This window comes from Carassius carassius, chromosome 18, assembly GCF_963082965.1.
Source record: "Carassius carassius chromosome 18, fCarCar2.1, whole genome shotgun sequence".
NCBI lineage: Eukaryota > Metazoa > Chordata > Actinopteri > Cypriniformes > Cyprinidae > Carassius > Carassius carassius.
Window position 1 is genome coordinate 21,724,978 of NC_081772.1, and position 8,039 is coordinate 21,733,016.

Consider the following 8,039-nt stretch of genomic DNA (forward strand, 5'->3'; position numbering starts at 1 on the left):
CCTCGTCTGTCCGCCAGAACGAGCCCCAGATCGCGGCAGAGGCAGCGGGACTCCGCCCCCCTGAAGGTAGCGGAGCCTGGTTCGCAACTCCGAGATGGTCATCTTCCCGCAATGGGAACAGGACTCATCCACGAAAGCCACCTCAGCATGCTTGACGCCCAGACACGTGAGGCAGCGATCGTGACCATCACCCGGTGCCAGGAAACGACCGCACCCAGAAACGCATGGGTGAAACGGCATCCTTAAAAGGACGATCCGTCGTCTTTAAAAAGACGCACCCGTGAAGCTCTTTTAGAGAAAATTTGCTCTTTTAGGAAAATGCTCTTTCAGTGCTGAGGCGCACAGGGGAGATGGCCGCTTGCCACACAACAGGGGATAGTGCAGCCTGAAGTGTGCAACCCACTCGATACTGGAACGACCGCCGCTGTAGCGCCGTCCCGCCAACACAGGAAGGTTACCAGAGCGTGCTGAACTCGCAGTTCACCGTAGACACAGTTCAAGGTAAGCAGAACGACACTGTCGCTCGGCTTCGAAGCGAAAAGCTGGTATGCATTGCACCTGCTGCTCTCTTATACTCACGCAGTGATCAGCGGCAGCTGGATGCAATAATTGCATGCCAATGTGCATTGGCTCGTTTAGTTTACACTCAAAGTAGATTGGTCTATCGAAGCGATAACCCATATTCGTCGGTCACCGACGTGGCGTCGAGAGTGACCGACTGAAAGGGAACTAAACATCATATATTACCTTTACTCCACAGCCTCTGCAAACAAAGCTGAATTTGTTTACTACAGTCTGGAACACAAGCGTAAAGATCTATATCAAACTTTTGGAATCTGTCAATCTTCCCGATTTGAGATCACGCATGTGAATGTTTTCACTTTTTTAAACGGGTTGCAGCATCAAGGATAGCAGCAAGTATCATTTTGATGAACAACACAACAGACCCATCTCCTCCTGACAGCCTGGAGCGCAAGCGCCCTGATGTGTGGTTTATTTACAACTAGCAGGATGTGCAAAATGGTACTTGCTACTATCCTTAATGCTGCAACCTGTATAAAAGAAGTAAGATTGTTCACATTCGTGATCTCAAATTGGGAAGATTGAGTTTTAACATATTCCCAAAGTTTGATATATCTTTACACTCGCACTACAGACTGTAGAAAATACACTCAGGGCTGTTTGTACAAGGTAAAGGTAATAATGTTATAAATAATGTTGCTTGCTTAGACCTATCGTTTCATTTCATAAGACACAAATATATCATCAGGAACCACAATTATTGATTTTGTTTTGCTTGTACACGTTTTTTGACAATCAAAAGGATGGTTACAGTTGACTTTCATTATATTAATTGCCAAAGACAACAGTTTCAGCTAAAAATCTTCTTTAATGTTCTGCTAAATAAAGTCGCCCACATCTTGGATGGCCTGAGTGTGAGTAAATTGACCGCAAATTTTTATTCATGAATGAAAAATCCTTTTAAATGTAAGTAAATAAATAATTAACCTTTTCTTTTTAGGTCAACACATTTTTGTACCTTTGACTGGAATGAACTTGATGATATCTTAAAAAATTATCAAGCACACCATGCATGCATGTCATTACTTTCCCCTTCTTAATTTTTTCAGGTCTACGTGGAGTTGAATAGGATTGCTGGTAAGAACTTGAAAAGGGAATTTTATGAGACCCTTGACCAACATAGTACATGCCTCTTGGACATTTTCAGACCCAGAAAGGGAGTTGCTGGTCAGCTCTTGATGAACCTTCTGAAGCAACAAAGGTTAGTTAGAAGTCTCAATAATTTATCCTAGATATATCTTAGAAGATAGTAGATTGATTTGAAAACTGTATAAACTGCAATATAGACTTCATAGTTGATCTCTGATTAAATGTTTAAAGGCTGTTATAATGTATTATTATCAAGTGGTTGGATTTAATAAAATTTTATTTTTTCCACACAAGCTATCAGAGCCAACTGAAACTGAACTTTGGTGCTTCAAGGACTACCCCTTTTGTTTGGTGATGACTCTCCTGCTTTCTTTAAGACGTGTTTGGTAAGTGTTCCAAGGAGAAAATGTCCAAAAGACACCCTCTCACCCTCTATACACACTCACACATTCACAATCTCGGTATTTCACACACACTGGGTTAATTCACTCAAAAATGAAAATTCTGTAATTAATTGACTCACCCTTGTGTCATTCCATCTTCAAGACACAATAGATTTTTTTTAAATTATATTCTGTAACTTTCTGTCCCTCCATTGACATCCAAAACTACACTTTTAAGGACAGGATAGGAAAGACTTTGTTACAGTACTCTGTACTACTGTACTCCAGTGGTTTAACCTCAATTTTATGAAACTAAACGAGTGCTATGTTTGTGCAAAAAAAACATAATTTTCCAGTGTAATTTTGAAAATGTTTATCTGCAACGGCCGTTCAAGAGAGTATCTCATATAGCACCACAACGTTTGAGTTTTGTATTCATGCGAGAGCAGACGTAATTGCGTGAACGTGCATTGGAGATTATATTTTTTAAAGTTGTACTTTTTTTTTTTTGCACAAACAGATTACTTGTGTAGCTTCATGAAATTGAGGTTAAACCACTGGAGTCACATGGATTACTTTAATGATGTCTTTCATACCTTTTTGGACCTTGAAAGTGGTAATTGCATTGGATCTCTAGTATGGAGGGACTGAAACCTCATGGGTTTCATTAAAAATATTTTAATTTATGTTCTGAAGATGAACGTAGGTTTTTCAGATGTGCAACGACACAAGGGTCAGTAATTAATGACAGAATTTTAAATTTTGGGTGAACCAACCCTTTTAGATTGATATCGATGCAGTGTTTGTGAGAGATCGTGTGAATGTGTAATAAAAAATGAAAATTCTGTCAGTAATTACTCACCCTCATGTTGTTCCAAACCTGTAATACTTTCGTTCATCTTCGGAACACAAATTAAGATATTTTTGATTAAATCTGAGAGCTGTCTCACTCCTCCATAGGTTTCTATTGTAATTGTAACTTGCCGGCCCAGAAAGTTAAAAACATTATTAAAATAGTCAAAGTGACTATAGTGCCTCAACCTGAAGTTTATCAAGCGATGAGAATACTTTTTGTGCGCAAAAAAAACAAACAAAATAACGTCTTTTTTCAACTATTCATTTTCCTCTTTGTTTCTCTGAGTGAGTTCAAGTAGTGTAACAGTTCAGCACTTCTGGGTTGTACGTCAGAACGTACACTGTAAACCCTAATGTTGTAATTAATAAAGAATTCAAGTTAACATAACTTCACATTACTTATAACACCCAGTTTTGCCATCAAAACTTAAACAGGTGTGTTTAAATTACTCATTGGCAGTAAAAATCTTTTGAATTAAGATTTTAAGTGTTATAAACTCAGAATTTCCATTTATTTAAATTATTCGCTACGTCTCTGTTTAAAAATGATTGTTCGCGCTTGAAATTCTGCCTTGACAACAGCGCCGATTGGCCAATATAACACAAGGCGGGAATTTTTTTGTCGAATTTGCTGAAGACGCAGCACTGACTGCAGGTCACAGTCATTTGCAGTACCACCTGAAAGAAGAAATAAATAATAAAGTTTAAAGTTAAATAGGTAAGTAAAGATTTAAACGCAACGCATAAATATACACACATTGTTTTTTTTTTCCTTATACGTTTTATTGTCATGTTATTTGCATGGTGAAAATACTTTACCGTTTTACTCTGGCAGCGGGCCAGCTGGCAGCTGCACAAGCAGCCAAGACAGGCGTTAAAGCAGGCGTGAAGAGAGTCGTCGTGAAAGACCCAGAGTATGCTGGTAGGTAGAATAACGGTAAAATATATATTCAAATTTTGCTTAGTTGCCTTTGAGTATTTTCGAGTTATAAACACGTTTGTGTTACTAACTTTCTGTAAGAACATCTGAATTTCCCGTTTTCCTCCCGCAGGGACAGTAACATTAGCAGGCAGGTGATTATGAAGCAGACGAGGAGGGGGAAGAGTCGAGGCCACAGGAGTAACGTTACGCTGGTAAATTTTGCTTTATTGTCTGTTAAAGGTTTTATTTTTTTATACAAATGGACAAGGTATAAATGCGTTTAAGTTAAAATCCCCTAACTTCCAAACATAGCCAATGTTTTACAGACTAGCGCTGTTGTTTACAATAGGCCTAAGCGTGATATTGCGGCTCGAACTTCGAGAAAAATCTATTTCCAGACACTGAAATGTCTCTTTGTGTAATTTGTGAAAGGATGTTTCTTTTATTTGGTGTAAAATTGGGCTGCCGCGTGAATACTGACTTATGCCTAACGTTAATCGTTTTTAGAATTTCTTTGGCCAGTATGTTCACTAAAACCGCAGACCTTTTCCCGCCTGCGACACATTTACAGAGATATTATTAATTAATAGTTATGTGGAATGAAATTATATGAAATGATAGGTCTATGCAAGAAACTAAACATCATATATTACCTTTAATCCACAGCCTCTGCAAACAAAGCTGAATTTGTTTACTACAGTCTGGAACACAGGTTTGAAGATGTATATCAAACTTTGGGAATCTGTCAATCTTCCCGATTTGAGATCACGCATGTGAATGTTATTTTACTTTTTTAAACTGGTTGCAGCATCAAGGATAGCAGCAAGTATCATTTTGATGAACAACACAACAGACCCATCTCCTCCTGACAGCCTGGAGCGCAAGCGCCCTGATGTGTGGTTTATTTACAACTAGCAGGATGTGCAAAATGGTACTTGCTACTATCCTTGATGCTGCAACCTGTATAAAAAAAGTAAGATTGTTCACATTCGTGATCTCAAATTGGGAAGACTGAGTTTTCACATATTCCCAAAGTTTGATATATCTTTACACTCGCACTCCAGACTGTAGAAAATACACTCAGGGCTGTTTGTACAAGGTAAAGGTAATAATGTTATAAATAATGTTGCTTGCATAGACCTATCGTTTCATTTCATAAGACACAAATATATCATCAGGAACCACAATTATTGATTTTGTTTTCCTTGTACACGTTTTTTGACAATTAAAGGGATGGTTACAGTTGACTTTCATTATATGAATAGCCAAAGACAACAGTTTCAGCTAAAAATCTTCTTTAATGTTCTGCTAAATAAAGTCGCCCACATCTTGGATGGCCTGAGTGTGAGTAAATTGACAGCAAATTTTTATTCATGAATGAAAAATCCTTTTAAATGTAAGTAAATAAATAATTAACCTTTTCTTTTTAGGTCAACACATTTTTGTACCTTTGACTGGAATGATGATATCTTAAAAAATTATCAAGCACACCATGCATGCATGTCATTACTTTCCCCTTCTTAATTTTTTCAGGTCTACGCGGAGTTTAATAGGATTGCTGGTAAGAACTTGAAAAGGGAATTTTACGAGACCCTTGACCAACATAGTACATGCCTCTTGGACATTTTCAGACCCAGAAAGGGAGTTGCTGGTCAGCTCTTGATGAACCTTCTGAAGCAACAAAGGTTAGTTAGAAGTCCCAATAATTTATCCTAGATATATCTTAGAAGATAGTAGATTGATTTGAAAACTGTATAAACTGCAATATAGACTTCATAGTTGATCTCTGATTAAATGTTTAAAGGCTGTTATAATGTATTATTATCAAGTGGTTGGATTTAATAAAATTTTATTTTTTCCACACAAGCTATCAGAGCCAACTGAAACTGAACTTTGGTGCTTCAAGGACTACCCCTTTGGTTTGGAGATGACTCTCCTGCTTTCTTTAAGACGTGTTTGGTAAGTGTTCCAAGGAGAAAATGTCCAAAAGACACCCTCTCACCCTCTATACACACTCACATATTCACAATCTCAGTCATTCACACACACTGTATCAATCTTAAGGGTTAATTCACTCAAAAATGAAAATTCTGTAATTCATTGACCTTGTGTCATTCCATCTTCAAGACACAATAGATTTTTTTAAATGATATTCTGTAACTTTCTGTCCCTCCATTGACATCAAACACAACTACACTTTCAAGGACGATAAGAAAGACTTTGTTACAGTACTCTGTACTACTGTACTCTAGTGGTTTAACCTCAATTTTATGAAGCAAAACGAGTGCAAAAAAAACATAATTTACCAGTGTAATTTTGAAAATGTTTATCTGCAACGCCCATTCAAGAGAGTATCTCATATAGCACCACAACGTTTGAGTTTTGTATTCATGCGAGAACAGACGTAATTGCGTGAACGTGCATTGGAGATTATATTTTGTAAAGTTGTACTTTTTTTTTTTTTACACAAACAGATTACTTGTGTAGCTTCATGAAATTGAGGTTAAACCACTGGAGTCACATGGATTACTTTAATGATGTCTTTCATACCTTTTTGGACCTTGAAAGTGGTAATTGCATTGGATCTCTAGTATGGAGGGACTGAAACCTCATGGGTTTCATTAAAAATATTTTAATTTATGTTCTGAAGATGAACGCAGGTCTTTCAGATGTGCAACGACACAAGGGTCAGTAATTAATGACAGAATTTAAAATTTTGGGTGAACCAACCCTTTTAGATTGATATTGATGCAGTGTTTGTGAGAGATCGTGTGAATGTGTAATAAAAAATGAAAATTCTGTCAGTAATTACTCACCCTCATGTTGTTCCAAACCTGTAATACTTTCGTTCATCTTCGGAACACAAATTAAGATATTTTTGATGAAATCTGAGAGCTGTCTCACTCCTCCATAGGTTTCTATTGTAATTGTAACTTGCCGGCCCAGAAAGTTAAAAACATTATTAAAATAGTCAAAGTGACTACAGTGCCTCAACCTGAAGACTATCAAGCGATGAGAATACTTTTTGTGCGCAAAAAAAACAAACAAAATAACGTCTTTATTCAACTATTCACTTTCCTCTTTGTTTCTCTGAGTGAGTTCAAGTAGTGTAACAGTTCAGCACTTCTGGGTTGTACGTCAGAACGTAGGCTCACTATTGGCCAGCATCACACACATGACCAGAGTGAGCCTCCGTTCTGATGTACAACCCAGAGGCGCTGCGCTGTTACATAACGTAACGCTGCGCTTGATAAACTTCAGGTTGAGCCACTGTGGTCACTTGGACTATTTTAACATGTCTTTACAAACTTTCTGGGCTGGCAAGTTTAAATTACAGAGAAGCCTATGGAGGAGTGAGACAACTCGGATCATCAAAAATAGTTTAATTTGTGTTCCGATGATGTATTACTGGGTTGGAAAAACATGAGGGTAATTACTGACAGAATTTTCATTTTTTGGTGAACTAACCCTTTAAGTTGCACTTTTTTGAAATGTTAATGAGCTTGCATGTATGTGAATTAATTTTAATTTGTTAATGTTTTTTCACTAGAAGTCCGATGATCACCGCTCAATTCTTTATGTGCCAGTGGGGATTGTGATAGTTGAAGATGGGACAAGATGGGTCTCCCTCTTCGATTGGAATCGTAATCGAGGGAAAATTAGTGATGAACAATCTACATGACCTTCCTGAAGCAATGTGCCTTCTGTTCGGACTAATATATGCATTGCACCTGAGTTACCCAAAGTCGCTGGGTAACACGTTTGACTTCATTCAGCGGATTCTACTTTCCTTGGGGCAGAAAGACCTGCAGCCTAAAACACAATCGTTAGCAAACCAGCTGTTTGGCTAAAATGGAGAAATTGCTTGGCGCACTTTTAATAGCAATATATTTATATTTAAAATGGTCTTTTGAAAATGAGACTTAAAAATATGAGCTTCATGTTTTTTTTTTTAATGTGAGTGTAATGTTTTGTAAAAATGTAAGCTTACTGTTAAACATGAGCTTAATGGGTTAATGTGACTTAAAAATGCAGCTTGCTGTTAAAAATATGAGCTACTGTTTTCTAAAAATGTGAGCTTAAGTGTTAAGTGCTTTTCAAGTGTCTTAATGTGACTTAAAAATATGAGCTTGATATTAGTAATTTTTATTAAATTAATGTAAATGTATAAACCAAATAAAGCTGTTAATGGAAAAACTATATTTCTA

The 8,039-nt window shown here is 37.2% G+C and overlaps 1 long non-coding RNA gene across 2 annotated transcripts; it reads left to right on the forward strand.

The window, feature by feature from the left end:
* Window positions 1-3,612: 3,612 nt before the first annotated feature.
* Window positions 3,613-7,763, forward strand: LOC132092664 (uncharacterized). 2 transcript variants are annotated; one of them, XR_009422239.1, is made up of 6 exons: window positions 3,613-3,627; window positions 3,753-3,831; window positions 3,962-4,043; window positions 5,365-5,516; window positions 5,699-5,790; window positions 7,382-7,763. It is a non-coding gene; the product is annotated as an uncharacterized LOC132092664 (long non-coding RNA). The 2 variants fall into 2 exon arrangements; XR_009422240.1 differs by having other exon boundaries at window positions 3,777-3,831.
* The last annotated feature ends 276 nt before the right edge of the window (window positions 7,764-8,039 follow it).